Here is a 24,386-nt window from a genome sequence, read left to right on the forward strand (position 1 = left end):
AAGAAACAGTCAACAAAACCAAAAGACAGCTGACAGAATAGGAAAAGATATTTGCAAATGACATATCAGATAAAGGGCTAGTATCCAAAATCTATAAAGAACTGATCAAACTCAACACTCAAAGAACAAATAATCCAATCAAGAAATGGACAGAAGACATGAACAGACATTTCAGCAAAGAAGACATACAAATGGCCAACAGACACATGGAAAAATGCTCAACCTCACTCAGCATCAGGGAAATACAAATCAAAACCACAATGAGGTATCACCTCAAGCCAGTGAGAATGGCTAAAATTAACAAGTCAGGGAAAGACAGATGTTGGTGAGGATGTGGAGAAAGGGAAACCTGTTACATTGTTGGTGGGAATGCAAGCTGGTGCAGCCACTCTGGAAAACAGTATAGGGGTTCCTCAAAAAGTTGAAAATAGAGCTACCCTGTGGCCCAACAATTGCATTACTGGGTATTTACCCCCAAAATACAAATGTAGTGACCCAAAGGGGCACCTGCACCTCAATGTTTACAGCAGCAATGTCCACAATAGCCAAACTATGGAAAGAGCTCAGATGTTCATTGACAGATGAATGGATAAAGAAGATGTGGTGTGTATACACACACACACACACAATGGATTACTACTCAGTCATCAAAAAAAAAAAAAAAATGAAATCTTGCCATTTGCAACGACGTTGATGGAACTAGAGGGCATTATGCTAAGCAAAATAAGTCAATCAGAAAAAGACAACTATCATATGATCTCACTTATATGTGGAATTTAAGAAACAAAACAGAGGATCATAGGGAAAGAGAGGAAAAAATAAAACAAGATGAAATCAGAGAGGGAGACAAACCATAAGAGACTCTTAATCATAGGAAACAAACTGAGGGTTGCTGGAGGGGAGGTGGGTGAGGGGATGGGGTAACTGGGTGATAGACATTAAGGAGGGCATGTGACATAATGAGCACTGGGTATTATATAAGACTGATGAATCACTGACCTCTACCTCAGAAACAAATAATATATGTGAATTAATTGAATTTAAATTAAAAAATGAAAAAATAAAGATTTATATGAAAAAATAGAAGAGCCTTGATACTCAATGTGATCCATGAACCAGCAGCATCTGCATCACAGGGAATCATATTTAAAATATAGACTCTGAGGCCCATTCCTGACCTTGGGAAATCTCTCTGAGCCTCAGTTCCCTCATCTCTAAAACAGGTAATAGTCAATTCTTGATCCTCATCTTAATCAACCTTACTGTACCAGCTGACTAGTTGATTCTCCTTCCTTCTGAATCACTTTCTTTTCTTGGCTCTGGGATGCCACCTGCTACAGGTTTTTCCACCAGCAAGTTTTTCTCAGTCTCTTGCTAAATCCTGTCCTACTTTGTGATCTCTAAAAATGTTTGAGTGACCATGGCATGCTTTTTGATTATAGTTCTAACCACTGTGAACACACAGGTTATAAATGTTTCCAAGATGTGATCCCTGGAGGTTCTTAGTCATCACCTCTAGCTTCAGGCAGCTTTGTCTGTTTCCCTCTTCGAGTGTACAGATAGTATAATTTTTTGTGTGGGCAATGACATGAAAAAAGGTTGGAAAACACTGTCCTGGAACATCTCACTTAATTGTATGCTTTTCAATACCACTTATATGTTGATAATTTCCAAATTTATATATTGAGCTTTAACTCTCCCCTGAACTCCAAACTCCTGTATTGAATGCCTTAAGCAATATCTTTACCTGAATGTCTAATAGGCATCCCAAACTAATAATATCTCAAAGTGATTTCATAGCATCTCAGAGTATCTCATGGCACTTAGATAAAATTAAAAGGAGTAATCCTTGACTCCTAGTCCATCAGTGGATGTAGAAGCTAAATTCCACACTAAGTATGTAGCTAAATATGACCACTTCTTATTGTCACTATTATCTCAACCCTAGTCCATGCCACTGTTATCCCTCATTAGGACCACTTCAGTTCTCTTCCAACTCACTTACAGGCTGGAATGATTATTCTATTATATAAACCAAATCAGGTAATTTCCCTGTTTTGACCTTCCATTGGCTGCATATCACATTTAGAATAAAACTGAAAGGCCTCTTGATGACCTATTAAACTATAAGTGACCAGGTTCTAGGCTATCTCCCCAACATCATTTCCAATATCTCCCAGTTCTTCATGTTCCATCCACACTGGCCTCCTTACTATTCTTTTTTTTTTTTAATTAAAGATTTTATTTATTTATTTGAGAGAGAGAATGAGAGACAGAGAGCATGAGAGGGAGGAGGGTCAGAGGGAGAAGCAGACTCCCTGCCGAGCAGAGAGCCCGATGCGGGACTCGATCCCAGGACTCCAGGATCATGACCTGAGCCGAAGGCAGTCGCTTAACCAACTGAGCCACCCAGGCGCCCCTCCTCCTTACTATTCTTAAAAGCCAAGTGTGCACTCACCTCTGGCCTTAAACTTGCTGATCCTCAGCTTCTAATCCTTTTTTGTAGGTATTTTCATGCCTCATGCCCTCACTTCATTTAAATTTTTGCCCAAATATCACTACCTTCTTAGAAAGGTCTTTTTGAAAATCCCACCCAAAATAAAACTACTTTACACTCTGTTCTCTCACTCTCCTTTATTATCTTCATAGCAGTTTATCTAACTGCCAACACAATTTATATTTATTGTTCATTTGTTTTCTCTTTACCCTGGGGAAAGTAAATTCTACGAGAACAGGGCAGCACTTGTTTTGTTTACTTCTGAGTCCTAAAACCTAGAGCAATACCAGGCATACAGATGCTCAGTAAATACTCATTTAATTAATTTTGAATAAAGGAATGCTGGAAAAGTATATGATATGTTGGAAAGGTATATGATATATTGGCATGGTGGTGTGGTTGAAGAAAACAGATAAGAAGTAAGAAATGTGGTTGGGATGCTCTCACAATAATTCAGGTCAGAGATATAAATCAGTGCTAAAAATTGCCTTGGGAATACTTCTTATAAGAAAGCTATATATATATATATATATATATTTGCTGGAAAATCCAGGAAGAGTCATTTTGATGTCCTCTTGTAAGATATATCTTAAAAAAGTTTAAAGTTCCATGAATCTCCTACATCACTAATTTGTTCTTCTGCCTCATATACCCTGGCTGTTAGAGTATCCAGGTTAGACTGCATCTCATTCATAGCATTTTTAAGTTCGGCCTGATTAGATCTCATTTCTGCCCTTAGAGATTCTATATTGTCACTAATGTTTTTCTCAAGCCTAGCTATTGACTTCATAATTGCTACCCTGAAGTCTATCTCTGACATCCTGCTTATATCCATATCCAAGCACTGGGTGTTATATGCAACTAATGAATCATTTAAAAATCACTGAACACTACATCAAAAACTAATGATGTACTACATGTTGGCTAACTGAACATAATAAAAAAATAAAGTCAATAGTTTACATTAAAAAATAAAGTTCAATGAATCATTATTAAATGACATTCAGGTTGTTAACTGATCATTTTATTCAGCCTATATTTATTGCCACCTATAATGTGGCACGTGCAGAGGCAGAGTGATGTAAGTTCCTTCTTTGAGAAAGAAAAAATATAAAAGCAGAAATATTCATCTTCCTTTAAGAACCAAAGCAACTTTAAGACAATGAGGAAAAAAAGAGTAAGACAATGAAAATGATTACTTGAACCAAACAGTACTTGTTTAATTCAGATGCCTTTTTATAAAATGTCTGTGTATTAAGGAGGCTAAATTTGGTTAGCTAAAGAAATTTGACTGGTCTGTGCTTTCCTGTAAGCAACACACTTCTTTAAAAGTGGCAGTTTCCTGCCACTGAAAATAAAGAAAAGGGGACTTATTTTATTAGATAGTATTATCATTATAACAGCTTGTCTTTGATGAAATGTGTTTCTTATTTCTTTATGGATATCAAGATTTGAGAAACATGAACAGTAATAAAAAATAGTAACAATATAGTAATAGTTTGTTATGTTTATGACTTATTACTTCAGAAACAATGAACTTTTAATATAAATTACTTAAAAAATTTAAACACTTATTTTCCTGTCTACAATTAAGCTCTTTATTTTCCACATTCTAAAAGTTTTGCAATTCAATATATTTGGGACATCAATTTGATTTCCTGATACAGCTCTTTGTAGAAAGTTTATATTAAATAAAAAATGTGGATATCTGTTTCAAAACAAAACACAATGCTAAGTTCATTTTCTTCTGCAACATAGGCAATGTACTAACTGCCAGGAATGAACAGAACTGACTGACCCAATCTCATGTACACAAAGCTTACTCAGGTGGAGAGGACAGCCATTAAATTAAAAAGAAATGATTTAATTATACTTAAAGAAAATCCTCAGAGTACTCTGAAAGTAAGTAATATGGGAATATAACCTTGACTAGCTATGGGACTGGGGAGTTCAGAGAAGGTTTTCTGAGGAAGAGACATTCAAGCTGAGACCAAAAAGACAAATGAACATTTTCCAAGTGAAACTGAGACAGAGAATAGGCTTTCTGGCAGAAGGAATAATATGTGCAAAGGCTCAGAGTTGGGAAGGAACATAATACTCCTGAGGAACTGACAAAGAGCAGTAACTCAGGGAAACTGAGTTAAGACTGGCAAAATTGTCATGGGTCAGATCAACTGGGGCCTTGAAGAACATGTTAATGATCTTAGATCCTATTCTATTCTTAGAAAAGAAAAAAGAAAACCACTGAAGAGTTTTAAGCTGGGGAGTTCTAGGACTAGATTTATATTTTATGAAAAGATTAATTTGACTCTTGGTAGAAGATAAAGTATTTCCATTTTTCGTAAAATGGGAAAACTAAATACAGGCTTACCTCACTTTGTTGTGCTTCACTTTACTTAATACTTAATAGATATTCCTTTTTTTTTCCCCCCCGAAAGTTCAAGACTTCAGTGGAAGAATAACTGCAGAGGTGGTGGAAATAGCAAGGGTGCTGGAATTAGAAGTGGAGCCTGAAGATGTCACCGAAATTTCTGCAATCATGACAAAACTTTAGTGGATGAGTAATTGCTTCTTATGGATGAGCAAAGAAGTGGTTTCTTGAGATGAAATCTATTCCCGGTGACTCTGCTCCTGACGATTGTTGAGATTACAACAAAAAAATTAAAATATTACTTAAACTTAGTTAATAAAGCAACAGCACAGTTTGAGAGGATGGATTCCAAATCTGAAAGAACTTTCACTGTGGATAAAATGCTATTAAACAGCATCACATGCTACAGAGATACTGTTCATGAAAGGAAGAGTCAACTGATGCAGCAAACTTTAAGGTCGTCTTATTTTAAGAAATTGTCACAGTCACCCCAACCTTCAGCAACCACCACCTTGATTAGTCACCAACCATCGACACTGAGGTAAGACCCTTCACCAGAAAAAGGATGATTCACTGAAAGCTCAGATGATGGTTAGCATTTTTAGCAATAAAGTATTTTTAAATTAAGGTATGTACATTTTTGACATATAATGCTATTGAACACAAAATAGACACAGTATAGTGTAAACATAACTTTCATATGCACTGGGAAACCAAAAATTGATTTGAGTCACTTTATTGTAACATTCACTATTTTGTGTGATCTGGAACTGAAACCACAATAGCTCTGAGATATGCCTGTAAATTAAAAACAAAACCTACTGATATAAAACAATTAAAAATTACAGCATAAAATATGGCATTATTCTTTTAAAATATATACTTGGGTTTCAGTTTCAATTCTTCAATATGCACCTTCCCAAGACCTCATCTTGGCAGGGCTGGAAAAATTGGCAGAAGTAGCCACAAAGTATCTCTAGAGTGATACACATGAAAGTCAGATAACAGTGGATTTCAATAAGACACAATTCCATTAAAAATGACTTCATGGTGTGCTTGGGTGGCTCAGGTGGTTAAGCATCCAACTCTAGATTTTGGCTCAAGCCATGATCTCAGGGTCATGAGATCGAGCCCCACATTGGTTAAGATGCTCTCTCTCCCTCTCCTTTTGCTTCCCCCTTCCATGCTTGCATGCTCTCTCTGTCTCTAAAAAAAAATGACTTCACAATCCAAAATTGCAATACATAAGAAACCAATATAACAGAAGCAAATTTAATATGACAAACAAAACAAGAAGCATAGGCCTTTAGGATCTTCAGATAACAAATTATTGATAGGACTAACAATATATGCTTAAATTGCTTAAAAACATTAAAAAGAATTAAATAATTAAAATGAGAAAAGATCAATATATTATTAAAAATGGCCAGAAAAATTTGAAAAGAGAACATTTAAATTAAAACTGAAAGTATAATAATTTAAATTAAAAATTCATTAGTTAATATTCACCATTAGTGGAACAGAAATAGAGTACCTTTAGTCTTTTGGCCTAGTAGGCAAGGAAAAGGGGTACTGAAAAAGGATATACTAGTTAATATTAAATAACAAATTCAACAGCTGAAGGGAGAGATAGTTTCTGGAATATAGAGATAAATTATTTACCTAGGGAACTGAAGTGATGAAAAGATAAAAAATTACATAAGAGAACTGGAAAATAGGGCAAAAAATTGGTAGAACTGGTCTAATAGGATTTTAGGAGAGCCCACAGAATGGTTGAAAAAGAAGTAATATTTTAAAAGATAATAGCTGACAATTTTCTAGGATTGATCAAGTATAGGAACCACCATATTCAGAAAGCTATAAGTTCAGAGGAGGATTTTTTAAAAAAGAAAAAATAATCACTAGATTTATCTTAATGAAACTGAGAGACCTGAAAAGCAGCCAAGAAAGAAAAGACAGATTACCTACAAAGGAATAGCAGACTGACAGCAGACTTTCTACCACCACCAACAGAATCCAAATAACAATGAAATAACATCTCCAAAAGTCTATAGAAAACCATTGTAAATCTAAAATCTATACATAGCTAAACCATCATTCAAGAATGACAGAAAACAGGACATTTTCAGTAAGAATTCCCACTCACTGAAAAAAGGAGGTACTTCATAAAAATGGACTATATACATAGGAAAAATACCAATGATGCTTTAAAGATGAAACATTATTAGATGCTTTAAAGATGAAACATTATTAGAAGGAAGATATAAATTACATATAAATATATGAAATACAAAGAGAAATAATTAACTACATAGTGGGAGATTTTAATAATTTCAGTCATTGAAAATCCAAACAGATAAACAATTTCTTATGAGGCTGAGATTTATATAACAGCTTAATGTAATGAACACATATAGAACACTGCAAATAAAAATAGAGATTACACACACAAACACACACACACATACTTTCTTTTGGCCAGCCAGGGAGGAATATGTCCATGGCTAACACTTCATACTGCACTGAATTAACTTTTTTGGAAGGTAAAACAATCTATATCTTAGCTAAAATGAAAGGCAGCCTGGTGGATTGCTGGGAAGATGGTGGAGTAGGAGGACCCTAAGCTCACCTTGTCCTAAGGATACAACTAGATAACATTCAAGTCAATGTAAATAACACAGAAATGACCTAAAGACTGGCAGAATAAACTTTACAATTAGAGAAAAGACCTCATCAAAGATGGTAGGAATGGCAGAAACATGTGGGGGCTAAATGGACCATGGGGCTGTCAGTGGGAGGGAGGGACTTTTGGGTGTGAAGAAGGGATAGAAACAGATTATCATACTGGGAAGCCCACAAAGGGAAGACAAATCCCCATAACATTTGGCTTTGAAAACCAGAGGGGCCAAATTCCATGAGTTCCTACAACAGTGGGATTTAAGGTCCATAATTTTAAAAATCAGCATGGTTAGCTCTGGGCAGGAGGGCAAGAGGAAACTGAGTCCCCACCATTAAAAAGATAGCACAAATAATAGCCCCTGGAGATATAGCACAGAAGCAGCAGTTTGGAAAAAGACCTGGAGACACAGGGAGGGAGAGTTATTTACTAATCTCAGAGTGTGTCCTGGAGGAACAGACATCCTGAGACAAAGGAGCTAGTAGGTGCCATTTCCCTCCCCCATCCCTCAGTCTAAACACATGGCCACCTGTGGGAATTAGCATAGCGCATATATTCACTACCTAACTTGCTTACCCCCTGCTCTATCTGGCTTTGGCAGATCTGTCTCCTTCAGCCAAGCCTGCTCAGTCTTGGTGCTGTGTGTCCCCTCCCCACAGAAGACTAGCACAAACTGTGCCAACAGTGTCTCCCGACCAGCGCACTTGGTGGAACCTTGGTCCTGGCACTGGCAGTGGTAGGTTCCCTCTCATGGAGGACCAGCATGCAAACCTTGCTAAAACTATGCACCCTACCCTTGTGTGCTTTGCAGTTTTGCACCCTCCAATACAGTCTTGGCCAGAGCCCATTCAAACCAGGTCTACAAGCCTGGCAGTATGCAAGCATCACTCCAAAGTGACTCCTGTCCTAAGGAGAGGGAAAGACAACCACATAAACCAGTCAGAATGTGGCCCCAGGAGTGCACTGCGGGCAGACAGCTGGTCTGATTATAGGCCCTGCCCACCAACGAAAGCTTTTCAGGGGACAACACAGGGAAAGCACCTTGCAGTTTGGTGCTACCACATCTGTGGCAAATGCCTGGTCTGATTCAACTTAAGCCCAAGGTGGCCCCAGACTGGTCTACTAACACTACAGGAACCAAACAATGCCCAGAACAGCCAAAGAAAGCCTGACTGGACTGAAGGAAAAAGTGGATCAGCCACAACAACACACCTAGGAGATAACCCCTGAAGTGTGAGCTTCTGGTAAACAGAAGACACCCATTGCAGGACCACTACAAGACCTCTTCTTCACAAGGCCACTACTTTCAAGAGCAGAAGTGGCTGACCTCCATAACACACACCAAGAGACACAGAGTTTCATTTGGGACTTTGTCCCAAATGAAAGAATAGGACAAAACCACAGCAAGAAACAAAGATAAGTAATATGCCTGATAGAGAATTTAAAGTAATGATCATAAATACACTCACTGGACTTGAGAAAAGAGTGGAAAACATCAGTGAGACCCTTAACAAACAGATAAAAAAGAAACTGTCAGAGATGAAGAACATAATAAATGAAATTAAAAATATACCAGATGGAATAAATAGCAGACTAGAGGCAGCAGAAGAATGGATCAGCAAACTGGACGACAAAGTAATGGAAAGTGATCAAGCTGAGAAGGTGAGAGGAAAAAAATATGCAAAATGAGAATAGACTTAGGGAACTCAGCAATTCCATCAAGTAAAATAACATTTGCATTACAGGGTTCCTAGAAGGAGAAGAGAGGGAAAGGGGACAGAAAAATTTATTGGAAAAAATAATAGCTGAAAACTCCCCAAATCTGGGGAAGGACACAGAAATTCAGATCCAGGAGGCTGAGAGAGTCCCCAGCAAAATCAACCCAAGGAGGTCCATACCAAGACACATAGTAATTAATTGGCAAAATGTACTGATAAAGATTCAATTTTAAAAGCAGCAGGAGAAAAGGAAACAGTTATATAAGGGAGAACCCCCGTAAGATACCTAGGAATAAACCTAATCAATGAAGTAAAAGATCTGTACTCTGAAAACTAGAGAACACTTATGAAAGAAACTGAAGAGGAGACAAAGAAATGGAAAAACATTCCATGCTCGTGGATTGGAAGAACAAATACTGTTAAAATGTCTATACTACTCAAAGCAATCTACACATTTAATGCAATCCCTATCAAAATACCACCAACTTTTTCAGAGCTAGAACAAATAATCCTGAAATTTGTGTGGATCACAAAGACCCCAAGTAGCCAAAGAAATCTTGAAAAAGAAAAACAAAGCTGGAGACATAACAATTCCAGACTTAAAGCTATAGTACAAAGCTGTAATTAACAAGAAAGTATGGTACTGGCATAAAAACAGACACATGGATGAATGGAACAGAACAGAAAACCCAGAAATGTACCCACAGCTCTATGGACAACTAATCTTTGAGAAAGCAGGAAAGAATATCCAATGGAAAAAAGACAGTGTCTTCAACAACTGGTATTGGGAAAATGGGAGAGCAACATACAGAAGAATGAAACTGGACCACTTTCTTACACCATACACAAAATAAATTCAAAATGGATGAAAGACCTAAATATGAGACAGGAACCCACCAAAATTCTAGAGAAGAAAACAGGCAGCAACCTCTTTCACCTGTAGCAACTTCTTACTACACATCACCAAAGGCAAAGGAAACAAAAGCAAAAAATGAACTATTGGGACTTAAGATAAAAAGCTTCTGCACACCAAAGGAAACAATCAAGAAAACTAAAAGGCAGCCTACAGAATGGGAGAAGATATTTGCAAATGACATATCTGATAAAGGGTTAGTATCCAAAATCTATAAAGAACTTATCAAATTGAACAGACAAAGAATAAATAATCCAGTGAAGAAATGAATAGATATTTTTCCAAAGAAGACAGCCCGATGGCCAACAGACACATGAAAAGATGCTCAGCATCACTCATTATCAGGGAAATACAAATCAAAACCATGATGAGATACCACCTCAAACCTGTCAGAATGGCTAAAATTAAAAACACAGATAGCAAAAGATGTTGGCGGGGATGTGGAGAAAGGGAAATCCTCTTACACTGTTGGTGGGAATGCAAGCAAGTGTAGCCACTCTGAAAAACAATATGGAGGTTCCTCAAAAAGTTGAAAACAGCGCTACCCCATGACCCAGCAATTGCACTACTAGGTATTTACTCAAAGGACACAAAAATACTGATTCAAAGGGACACAGTCACCCCAGTGTTTACAGCAGCATGATCAACAATAGTCAAATTATGGAAAGAGCCCAAATGTCCATCAACTGATGAATGGATAAAGGTGGAATATTACACAGCCATCAAAAGAATGAAATTTTGCCATTTGCAATGATGTGGATGGAGCTAGAATGTATTATGCTAAGCGAAATAAGTCAGAGAAATACAAAAACTGTCTGATTTCACTCATATGTGGAATTTAAGAAACAAAACAGATGAATGTAGGGGAAGGGAAAAAAAGAGAGGGAAACAAACCATAAGAGACTCTTAACTACACAGAACAAACTGAGGGTTGATGGAGCGGAGGTGAGCAGGGGATGGGCTAAGTGAGTGATGGGCATTAAGGAGGGCCCTTGTTTGTTGAGCACTGGGTGTTGTATGTAAGTGACGCATCACTAAATTCTACTCCTGAAACCAATATTATACTATATGTTAACTAACTAGAATTTAAATAAAAATTTGAAACACAAAAAACCCCGTAAAGACAACAAGAGACTCATTTCAGATCTAAGACACCTGCAGATTGAAAGTGAGGGGATGGAGAAATATCTGTCTTGCAAATGGATGTGAAAATAAAGCTGGGTGGCAATACTTGTATCTGACAAAATAGACCTTATAAAAAAGACTGTAACAAGAGACAAAGAAGGACACTATATAATCACAAAGGGGGACAATCAACATGAAGATATAACAATTGTAAATGTTTATGCACCCAACATGGGATCATCTAAATGCATAAAACAGTTAATAACAAACATAAAAGGAACAAATTGATCGTACAATAATGGTAGGGGACATTAACACCCCACTTACATCAATGGACAGATCATTCAAACAGAAAATCAATAAGGAAACAGTGGCTTTGAATGACACATTGGACCAGAAGGATCTAACAGATATATTCAGATCATTCCATCCTTAAATAGAATACATTCTTTTCTAGTGCACATCGAACATTCTCCAGAACAGATAATGTATTAAGTCACAAAACAAGTCTCAACAAATTAAAAAAGACTGAAGCCACACCATGCATCTTTTCTGAATTCCACACTATGAAACTAGAAGTCAACCATAAGAAAAAAATCTAGAAAGAGCACAACAAATACATGGAGGTAAAATAGCTACTAAATAATGTACACGTCTACCAAGAAATCAAAGAGGAAAGCAAAAAATACATGGAGACAAAGGAAAATGAAAGCACGCCAGTCCAAGATCTTTGGGATGCAGCAAAAGTGGTTCTAAGAGGGACATTTACAGCAATATAGACCTACCTCAAGAAGCAAGAAAAATCTCAAACAACCTAAACTTACACCTAAAGGAGTTAGAAAAAGACCAACAAACAAAATACAAAACCAGTAGATGGAAGGAAATAATAAGGATTGGAGCAGAAATAAATGATATAGAAACTAAAAAAAACACAACAGAACAGGTCAATGAAACCAGGAGCTTGTTCTTTGAAAAGATCAACAAAACTGATAAAACTTTAGCCAGACTCCTCAAAAAAGAGAGAGACAGAACTCAAGCAAAGACACTAATAAAAAGAGAAGAAATAACAACCAACACCACAGAAATACAAAGGATAATGAGAGAATATTATGAAAAATTATATCCAGCAAATTAGTTAACTTAGAAGAAATGGATAAATTCCTAGGAACATATAACTTCCCAGAACTGAAGCAGGAAGAAACAGAAAATCGAACAGACCAATTACCAGCAAGGAAAGTGAATTAGTAATTTAAAAAAACCCTCCCAACAAACAAAAGTTCAGGACCAGATGCCTTAACAGGTGAATTCTATCAAACATTTAAAGAAGAGTTAATACCTATTCTTCTCAAACTATCCCAAAAAATAGAAGGAGGGAAAATTTCCCAATTCATTCTATGAGGCCAGCATTACCCTGATACCAAAACCAGGTAAAGACCCCAAAAAAGAGAACTACAGGCCAATATCTCTATTGAACATAGGTGCAGAAACCCTCAAGAAAATATTAGCAAACTACACACAACAATATATTTGAAAGATTATTCACCATGATCAAGTGGGATTTATTCCTAGGACATAAGGGTGGTTCAATATTCACAAATCAATCAACACGATACGTCACATAAATAGTAGAAAAGATAAGAACCATATGATCATTTCAATAGATGCAGAAAAAGCATTTGACAAAGTACAACATCCATTCATGATAAAAACCCTCAACAAAATAGATTTAGAGGGAGCATATCTCAACGTAATAAAGGACATATATGAAAAACCCACAGCTAACATCATCCTTAATGGGAAAAAAACTGAGAGTTTTTCCCTTAAGGTCGGGAACAGGACAAGGATGTCCACTCTCACCACTTTCATTCAACATAGTACTGGAAGTCCTAGCCACCACAGACAACAAAAAGAAATAAAGGCATCCAAATCAGTAAAGAAGTAAAACTTTCACTATTTGCAGATGACATGTTACTCTATATAGAAAAGCCCAAAGACCACCAAAAAATTGCTAGAACTCATAAATGAATTCAGTAAAGTTGCAGGATACAAAATCAAAGTACAGAAATCTGTTGCCTTTATATGCACCAATAATGAAGCAGGAGAAATTAAGAAAACAATCCCATATACAATTGCACCAAAAATAAGATACCTAGGAATAAACCTAACCAAAGAGGTGAAAGACCTGTACTCTGAAAACTATAAAACACTATTGAAAGAAATTAAAGATGATATAAATAATAGACATTCCACGCCCATGGATTGAAAGAACAAATATTGTCAAAATGTCGGGCGCCTGGGTGGCTCAGTTGGTTAAGCGACTGCCTTCGGCTCAGGTCATGATCCTGGAGTCCCGGGATCAAGTCCCACATCGGGCTCCCTGCTCAGCTGGGGGTCTGCTTCTCCCTCTGACCCTCTCCCCTCTCATGTGCTCTGTAATAAATAAATAAAATCTTTAAAAAAAAAATATTGTCAAAATGTCTATACTACCCAAATCCATCTACACATTTAATGCAATCCCTATCAAAATACCAAGAGCATTTTTCACAGAACTAGAACAAAGTATCCTAAAATCTGTGTGGAACCACAGAAGACCCTGAATAGCCAAAGCAATCCTGAAAAAGAAAAACAAAGCTGGAGGCATCACAATTTCAAACTTCAAACTATATTACAAAGCTGTAGTCTTCAAGACAGTATGGTAGTGGCACAAAAATGGACACATAGATCAATGGAACAGGACAGAAAACCTAGAAATAAACCCACACTATATGGTCAATTAATCTTTGGTCACATAGGGAAGAATATCCAATGGGAAAAGAACTGTCTCTGCAACAAATGATGTTGGAAAAACTGGACAGCAACATGCAAAAGAAACTGGACCACTTTCTTACCTCATACACAAAAATAAATTCAAAATGTTTTAAAGATCTAAATGTGAGACCTGAATCCATACAGATCCTAAATGAGAATACAGGAAATAACTTCTTCAACATTAGCCATAGCAACTTTTTTCTAGATATGTCTCCTGAGGCAAGGGAAACAAAAACAAAAATAAAGTATTGGGACCACATCAAAATACAAAGGTTCTGCATAGCAAAGGAAATAGTCAACAGCACTAAAAGACAACCTAGTGAATGGGAGAAGATATTTGCAAATGATATAGTCAATAAAGAGGGTTAAGTATCTAAAACAAAGGAAGAACTTTCTTTCCAAAAACTTTTTTTCCAAAAAAAAAAAAAATCCAATTTAAAAATGGGCAGAAGACATGATCAGACATTTTTCCAAAGAAGACATACAGATGGCCAATAGACACATGAAAATATGCTGAACATCACTCATCATGAGGGAAATAAAAAACCAGAACTACAATGATATATCACCTCACACCTGTCAGAATGGCTAAAATCAACACCACCAGAAACAACAGGTTTTGGTGAGGATGTGGAGAAAAAGGAACACTTGTGCACTTTTGGTAGGAATGCAAACTGGGGCAGTCGTTATGGAAAACAGTATGAAGGTTCTTCAAAAAGTTAAAAATAGAGCTATGAGTCACACTACTGGGTACTTACCCAAAGAATACAAAAACATTAATTCAAAGGGATACATAAACTCCTTTGTTTATTGCAGTATTTACAATAGCCAAATTATGGAAGCAGCTCAAGTGTCCATCAGTAGATGAGTGGATAAAGAAGATGTGCCCCCCCATCACACACACACACCACACACACACACACACACACACTAGAATATTATTCAGCCATAAAAAAGAATGAAACCTTGCCATATGCAACATGTTTGGATCTAGAGAAAATGCTAAGTGAAATAGATCAGTTAGAAAAAGACAAATACCATATGATTTCACTCGTATATGGAATTTAAGAAACAAAACAAAGGGAAAAAAAAGAGAATCTAAAAAACAGAGTCTTAACTATAGAGAACAAACTGATGGTTACCAGAGGGGAGGTAGGTGGGCGGATGGGAGAAGTAGGTGGAGGGATTAAGAATACACTTATCATGATGACAACTGAGTGATGTATAGAACTGCTGCATCACTATATTGTATACCTGAAACTAATAACACTATATGTCAACTATACTGAAATTAAAATTTTAAAAAAAGGCAGCCTGGTTATTTAAGTTGGTCACAGAAAATTGTTTGAAACTGAGGGTTGTTGGAGTGGTGGGGGGTGGGAGGGATGGGGTGGCTGGGTGATAGACACTGGGGAGGGTATGTGCTATGGTGAGCGCTGTGAATTGTGTAAGACTGATGAATCGCAGACCTGTACCCCTGAAACAAATAATACAATATATGTTAAAAAAAGAAGAAGAAGAAGAAGAAGAAGAAGATAGCAGGAGGGGAAGAATGAAGGGGGGGAAATCGGAGGGGGAGATGAACCATGAGAGATGATGGACTCTGAAAAACAAACTGAGGATTCTAGAGGGGAGGGGGTTGGGAGGATGTCTTAGCCTGGTGATGGGTATTAAAGAGGGCACGTTCTGCATGGAGCACTGGGTGTTATGCACAAACAATGAATCATGGAACACTACATCAAAAACTAATGATGTAATGTATGGTGATTAACATAACAATAAAAAATTAAAAAAAATATTGTTTGGAATTGTTTACCTAATCAGGCCTAGTTCTAGAGAATCTTCGGATAACTTCTTAAATACTTCTATTTATATTTACCTGTCTCACAGGTGTCTGATGTCTGTTGTCCAGAGTCTTAAATACTTTTGCATAATCACTGTCTTGACAAATGATCTAAATGATTCCAGATAAACACAGGATAATATCACACCAAATAATGCTCCATCTAAAAATCAGATCTCTACAAACCATATTTATAAAGAGAATCAACACCTGTGATAAGATCTGGAAAATCCTTGATTATCACTTCTAGAGCCCTGGATGAATGAGAAAAAAAAAAAGGGAGAACTGAGAATTTAAAAAGTTTCCATAAGCTTTTTCTAAAGTGATTATTTTGCAACCATGGTAACAAGTAGCCACCTGAATCAATTTTAATCCTGTTCAATAGATAAACAATAACTCCCCTTAGTGGATGCACTTTTGCATGTCAACTAAATATTATCAGCAACCTACATCTGAAAGTCAGCTAGTCAGGGACAGATTCACTCCAAAAGTATAACATACCTGAAATATCAAGAAATCAACCATTGTCTTACCTCAGTAATGATGCTACCACAGCTACAGACAATGTGAACCCACTTACGACTTCGAAAGTCCACCAATCCATGAAATCCTGTTTCCCACCAATACAATCATTTGGACACCATCTTTGTGTCCTCCATTAGCCTGGAGGTCATTATAGCACATATAGAAGCCCTTAGCAAATTCACCAAGCAAACCTTAAATGATAGCCAACAAAGCCTGTCCTTAACTGAGCACTGATGTCTTTAATGAGAAAAGCTGTCTTCCAAAATAGAATGGCCTTGGACATGATTGATGCCTTGCAATTAGGAAAGATAAGATTCTTTGTTTGTGCCATTGTCCAAACAAAGTGCTGTGTGTTCATACCTGATGAGTCTGCTGATGTGTCATCTTTATTAAATCATATGAGGACACAAGTGAACTCCCTGAGTGATCCAACCCATAGCCTAGGGGATTTAGCAATCAATGGTTTGGATCATGGGACTCTTGGTGGGAAAAACAACAACAACAACAACAACCTATTACTTAATTTTGGAATCTTTATCATGATCTGTGTTTTCTCTTATATGTGCCTCTATTGATGTTGTGGTATCTGCCTCCAGTGCAGCCAGATAGCCACCAAAAAATCACCTCCATGTTGGTGAAACCTGATGACTGCTCAGGGCACATCATGGAAGAGCAGGGTGTGTAAGAATATATGAGCCAGTCATGAGTTGGTGGAGTTTGGGGGGAGGTAATTGAGAGATCATGACTGCCAGTTGACCCCAGAACTAGACACTGGGTGTGGGCAATCAGAGGCTCCTCACCCCTCCCCTGTGCTTGGAATGTACACTCTCCCCCACTGTTCCCATATTGGGAGGTTTTTCAAGGACATAGCCTTCAGAGAGCAATGTGTTGTTGAGACCATCTGGATGGTATAACATGATGGTACTCAGTTAAGGCCTCTATATAAACTTTTAAGATTTGGTGGGTGGATGTGGAGATCAACTGGTCTTGTGGCCACCCAAGAGAAGTCTCATATGTAAGTTCCCTTGCATAGCCAACCTACCACTGTCCAATCTGAAGTGGCCTGCTTCTTTCTTTGGTCTCTCCTTGCCCTCTGGGTACTAGGGGCCACTTGGGAAGCTCCTAGGGTTGTGAACCAACTGGTGCTTAGGCTAAAGGAAGAAAGGATAGCTGGACCAGAGGTGTTGGATTGGGGCTAGGGGAGATGTGTAGATGGAATGATGGGGAGTGTGAAAATGTATGCATGACCCTGAAAAAAAGAGAGCATATGTTTGAGTGATATAAAGAGGGTCACTTGAGAATTACACCACCCAATTTAAATGGTCAAGCAATGCTTACTTCAGAAGCTCTGTAATATTACTCTAGTTCCCAAATAAATCAAAGCAGTGAAAGTCAATAGAGAACTAGGAGACTAGGAAAGAAACAAATACTCTAGGGCTTAATTTTTGTTTATTTGCCTAAAGTGCTTATTACATTTCACACGTGACAAATTCTTGCCAGAGAAATGACACTTTAAAGCAAGGAGATTGACACATCTAAATTTGGTTCAGAGAGCCTGAGTTCATAGTCTTAGAGCAGTTTCACAAGGGATTAACTTCTCTGTGTGTACTTCATACTTTTGGCAGTAAATGCAAAAAAAAATGTTCATCTGAAGGGACAATTCTGGTGTAAACACTGGGGAATAGAACAAAACTCACAATGCGACGTGCATCCTCCCTTTTGTCCAAAGCGGTAATTCAGAGCAAACCCAAAAACTCTGTGGGATTTCAATATGAATGAGAGGCACCTGTGACTGTGAGGCCACTGAGATGATGAGAAACAGTTGAAAAGACCTGCTGCTCAGCAGCATCCAGAGTAATTTCCTCAAAATCATTCAGTAGTCTCACATTCCACTTTGGGCCAAGCAGGACAAGTGGAAAAGTGGTTAGAAATGATCAATGAGCGAGGAATGCCAAGAAACTGAATAGCCTGGAAAGAAACCGGGAAGTCTCCCAGTTACAGAAGAAAGTCCGTAAAATAGAGCTTGAAGGTAGAATGCAGGGCACGGAGATGAACAATGCCCGAGGCATGGCAAAATAATACACAAAAAGCCAACAGAGCCAGCCAGAAAAGACATGTGCAGGAAAAGGAGGACAATATGAGCATGAGTCCTGCCAGATCAAAACTGAAAACATATTTATAAACGTCTTTCCAAGGTGAGGCAGATTTTTAGAATTTATTTTGAAGACCCAAGAGTATTTGGGGATGGACTGGGGTGGACGGAATGGGAGACTATTTAAGAAAGTCTATTACTGTACAGAATTTAACTGAGTAACGACTGTTGAAGTGGTTGAATGTACCTCTTAACATATTCCTGTACTTTTTTTAAAAAATATTTTTTCTCTAATTTAGGGATTAAGATGTAATCTGCCTAAGGTTCTGAGTCGTGAGTGGGTGTTGGGCAGTGGAGAGAATCTACACAGTTAGCAGTTCTGGGAAATACTTGTTTCTCCCTAAGTAAACCTGCACCAGCCAGACTCCCAGTGGTTACTAAAAAGGCTACAATGAGACTCCTGAATTTTCACCTTTCAGTTGAGAACAGAACTAATTCCTCACAATCACATTTTCTTTTCAAAGATGTCTGGTTGTTGGAGTAGGTGCTCAGAGGCTGCCGGTGAGGTCAGCAATCCAGAGTGCATATCACCTGGGCTATGAGAAGCTTCTCTCTTCACCGAGCACAGAGACTCTCCTGCCCAAAAGGAGATTTCAGCTGATCATGGAGGAATTAGGGACGCTTCTTTAGATTCCACTACAGAATTCTAATGTGTGTTTAAAATAAAAAAAAAGATTTACTTGTTTGTTGTATTTGCTTATTACTTATAGGGTTGGAGGATGTGCACTAAATGGATACACATATAACAGAGCCAGCAAATAAACATAAAAGATCTAAAGTGCACTGAGGCTGGAGAGGAGAGAAATACCGGCTAAAAGAGTTACTTCAATTAAACTCTAAAATGAGCTCAACTTGTTGGCATTCAAAACATATCGGGGAAACACAATGGGCTATATAGTTCCCACAGTCTGATAAAACCAAGTACCTTGGTTCCTTAGGAGAGAAAAGACTTCCTCAGACTCTAAATTCACAGATATCTTCTAGATAGCTCTCAGATTCTCCTGCTTCTCTCCATGTTTACTGCCACAAACCCAGCCCAAAGTTCCAGGATCTCTTCTCTGGATTACTTGAGTAGTGTCCAGTCAGCAACTCTCCAGATCCTAGCACAGTCTCCATACCATAGGAGTGATCCTTTAAAATGCAGATATGAAATCACATCTCATTGCTTTTTTAAAATTGAGATATAACTGACATATAACACTGTAGCTTTAGGTGTACAACATAATGATGTGATATGTATAGCAAAATGATTACCACAATAAGTTTCAGTTAATATCCATCACTACATACGGTTACAATTTCTTTTTTTCTGGTGCACATCTGATTGCTTTAAGGACAGCTTTGCGCAGTGGCAGTATTGTAGCCAATGAGGTTTATCCGAGGAGCGATTATTGCTAATTGATTGCTTTAAGGACAAAGTCCAAAATCCTGAGTACTGCATACAAAGCACACTCTGGCCCAAGACTACTTCTCCAGACTAGTTACAAACAGGTCTAAGCATAGGCTTTGCTTGGCAGCCTCTGACCACCCCCAACACAACACTATTTAGTAACTATCTCACTCTCTATTATTTTATACATGGCTAACCCATAGGTGTCAGCCATCTGACCCTGAAGGCATTTGATTTTGCAATGATGCTCTTTTTTTTGGATCAGATCTCAGCACAGACCAAAGTGGTTCTTTAAGGGACGAAAATGGCCTGAGCCTATTGGGCTTTCTCAATGATTAGGTTCACTTTCATATATACAGGGAGTCTCAAACAGCTAATTAAGCAAATTAAGAGATTTAGAGCCATCTCCATAGCCCCACAGCCAGGTGTGAAGGCAAATGTCAGACTGAATTCTATGACACATTTAAACATTTATGTGCGAGCATATACAGAAACAGTCCTGTAATACGTTTATAAGCTCAATGATGTCCATCTCTCAGGCCTCTCAAGTTCATATCCTGTATGAAAGATTCACTTGAGGAAATGTGACAGTTTTCTGGTCTCAGGATGCTGCTAAGATTATAGCTGGATTTAGGCAATGAGTTCCCTAAGTCAGTGACTGAACACAGGGCTGGGTCAGAATTAAGCCTTGGGCTCCATTCTGGAAGGTAAAGGCTTTAAAGTAAAGGTGGGAATGCTTTCCTCTGAATCTTATATACCACTTCTTTATCAAGTGAAAAATAACTTATAATGTCTATGGTGCTATCTAAAACACCCTCTAATATTAACTGAAGATAAAGAAAACTGTTGGGAAAGGCAGTCTCCTGCATGTGGTCTTTCATGCTCACTTGGCTGCATAAGAATAGGCCTTGGACCTGGAACACTTCCTTACCAAAAGGTAAAAAGCCCGTACAGCCTGTGCTGGGCTCATCACGGCTCTTTCAAACACACTTTTACCTCCAGCCCCTTTTCTCTCACCTTATAAATATTCCCCTTTTTTTTTGACCCTATAACTCCCTTTACCTTTCCCCTATGGTTCTTCAACTTCTACTTCCCTTTCTTACCTTCTATGCATCTTCAATCATACACAAACTGGTGTCTACTTCCTTTGCTCCCAACAGAAGCCTCATTGTAGCCGACGGAAACGTACTTGCCCAAGTCACTATGGATCAAATTAATTTTTTTTAAATCTGAGGCATTTGCAGAGTCAGTATATTAATTAAGGTAGGTGAGGATATGCTGTTGGAACTCCTAAATCTTAATGGCATTACCCAATAAATGTTTATTTTTTGCTTATGTCATGATCTACTTATGTAAATACTCATTTTTGTGTGTCTTCCATGTGGTGATTCAGGAACATAGGCTGCTTTAATCTTATGGTTCCACCATGCCCTGAGGACTTCTTCATCCCCTGGACCTCTGCATCTGGCAGCTGATGAACAAAGGACTGTATGGATTGTTAGGGGACAGAACTGGAGGAGAAACAGATCACTTCTCCTCTTACTGCACTGGCCATGCATAGCCTGAAGGGCAGGCTGGGAAATGCATGGTAGCTGTCCCATTGGAAAAAGAAACTGCTGAGGGTACAGCAGTTCTTTACCAAAGTCTGCCATTCCTCCTTTTTGAACTTTCTTTCCTTTGACGTCCATGGCTCCATTCTCTCTTCTGGTTTCAGTCTTCAAGTCATGATGGCTTGTTTTCAGTCTTCTTCAAGGCTCCTCTTTCTTCTATTCATTCCCTTAATACTGGTATTCCCCCGCATTTGTCTTTAGGCTCATTTCTCTTCTCACTACAGTATTCTCCCTGGAAGTTTCTGCAAACAACCAGAACATTTGTCTCCATCTTTCTGGTCATACCTCCATGTAAAACCAGCTCTTCATCCTGTAAGTTCCCATCCTGATTAAGTGGGCATCTACTCAGTCATTAGACCAGAAAACTGGAAGTGATCCTACATTCTCTCTTATCCTCTATAACCAAGGTTTCTCAAACACCACACTATTGACATTTCAGGCTGGGTAATTCTTTGTTGGGGAAGCTGTCCTGTTCATTATAGGATGTTGAGCAGCATCCTTGGCTTCTAGCTACTAGATGACAGTGGCTAACTGCCCCATCCTTTCGTCAAGTCATGGCAACCAACAATATCTCCAGACATTGCCAAATGACTCTTGAGTAGGGAGGGGCTCACCCCCAGTTGAGAACTGCATCATCCAGTCCTATAGATTCAACCCACTGTAATATTTATCCCCTCCATTCCATTTTCTTGCCATTAATTTTGTTAAATTCCACATCACTTTGTGTCTGGATTTCTCTAATTGCCTCTTATTTGGCTGTGGCAACTTGACTGACTCAACAGTTATTCTTGACTCAAGTCTTCATTGACACCTTCCACTACAGAACAGCAGAATACTTGTTTCTTAGCCTCCCTTGCATGGCCAGATGACACCATTTAGCATGGCAAGTAGATTTGTGAAGAGAGTGACAGTTGAACTTAAAAGTTCTAAGGCTTTGGAATCATCCAGCTTAGATTGTATCTTAGCCTCACCACTCTGGTAGTGGTGTAGTTTTAGGAAAGTTACTTAAGTTTTCTGTGCCCCATCAGTAACACTGGGCCAATAATAGTACCAACCTTATAATATTATTATGAAGTTAAACAAGCTAACATGTACAAATTATTTAGTCTATACTTGGCCAAATGTAAACACTGAATAAATGGTGGCTATGATATAGAACTGGCAGGGATAATGTAATCTCTCTTTTCCTTGCTAATCTCAAAGGTTACTACTTCACATCCCATCCCTGACCAGTGTTCACCTTTTAAGACTCAGTTTAGGGGAATCTTACTCTGGAGGTTTTCTCACGCTTTTCCTTCCAAATTACAGTCCCTTTATCAGATATTACTTGATTTTCTCCCTCACTAAGCTTTGAACTTCTACAAAGCAAGGGCCAGACCTTTCTTTTCTCTTTCTATATAGTCCCAGGACCACCACAAATGCTCAATAAATATGAAATGCTCGGTAAAGATTTGTTGACTAAATCGCAAGTGAATGAATATTAGTAACATACAACGGCCTTGCAAATAATTCCCTTCCATTTAGCAGCAGATAGAGCGAGTGGATTTCTAGAAAGCTTTTGACATACCTGGTGTAAATGAAACACAAATCAACCAGGTAAATTTTTAAAGGAAATTTATCTCACTAGCCTGGCAACCCTGGCCAGCTTTTAAGAAAATTGAAGCTAGGAACCATATTATTATTAGGATAAAGAGGAAAACTATACATGCAACCCTGAACCTTTCAGACATCCTTTAAAAAATTTATTTTAAATAAATTCATCTAAATTTGCACAGGAGAGTAGCATTGGGAATTGTTAATTGACGGAGAAGTCACAGTTTTAAAACTCCATTGATAGTTTCTAAAAACGAGGAACTTTAAATTGCCTTGTGGTTAAAGGAACTTTTAACCACACACACACACTTTTTGCCTGTCCAGTCTTTAACAGTCTGTTAATAAATTGGAAACTGCCCAGATTTCTACGGGGGAAAAAAAGAGCAACTGTAAGCCTAAGTAATTCAGTGCTCTCATCCTGGTCTCTGTGGAGGAAGACCCAGCCAGGTTTGGTTCGGAAAATTTGGTGGTGGCTTTTCTTCCTGGGTTTCGGACCCAACCATTTAACCAACTCCAACTAAGATCCCTTTCTCTAGATCAAAATTTATTAGAACATCTCTTCTGGAGTCATTCCTAAATCAAATCTTATTAAAAAGTGACTAGTAACAAATTACTAGAAACTACGAAATTTCTTAAAAGGTCTTCAAGAAAAAAACTCATTTCCTTTGCCTTAACAAGGCGGGGGTGGGGACGCATCTCATATGCAACCCACTCTTTAAAACTTTTCATCTGTAGCACCACGATGTCTCAGTAACACTTGTGACTTTCTCTGATGACTAGAGCCCTTCAAGACACTAGTGACTACTATTCTTTTCCCTTGGATGCCCCTTCGTTCCTGAAGAAGTGACATCCACACTGGAGAGCCAGGGGTCGACAACAGGTGGCACATCGATCGCTCTCTGGAAGCGAGTGCCGCCCGCCCTCTGGGCACGCCTCATTCGTGGTCGCGCGCTCTCGCGCCCCGGGGGCTGCATGGGCTCCAGAGCGAGGGCCCCCGCCGCTGGGAGGGGGCGAACGCGCCCGGTTCACGTCGCCTCCACGCCCACCTCCTCCCGCTCCGCGTCCACTCCCTTTGCCAAAGCTCAGACTCTCGGGCCGCTCTTATTGTTGGCCGCGTCTATCACTTTGTGGGCCGGGTGACATGAATGGATGGGCTAGACACAC

General features: G+C 38.4%; 1 pseudogene; it reads left to right on the top strand.

Moving 5' to 3' along the window:
- Positions 1–19,966: 19,966 nt before the first annotated feature.
- LOC118009055 lies at positions 19,967–20,076 on the top strand (annotated as a pseudogene).
- Positions 20,077–24,386: the final 4,310 nt, after the last annotated feature.

This window comes from Mirounga leonina, unplaced genomic scaffold (genome assembly GCF_011800145.1).
Source record: "Mirounga leonina isolate KUSES-001 unplaced genomic scaffold, KU_Mleo_1.0 Mir_126, whole genome shotgun sequence".
Taxonomy (NCBI): Eukaryota; Metazoa; Chordata; class Mammalia; order Carnivora; family Phocidae; genus Mirounga; species Mirounga leonina.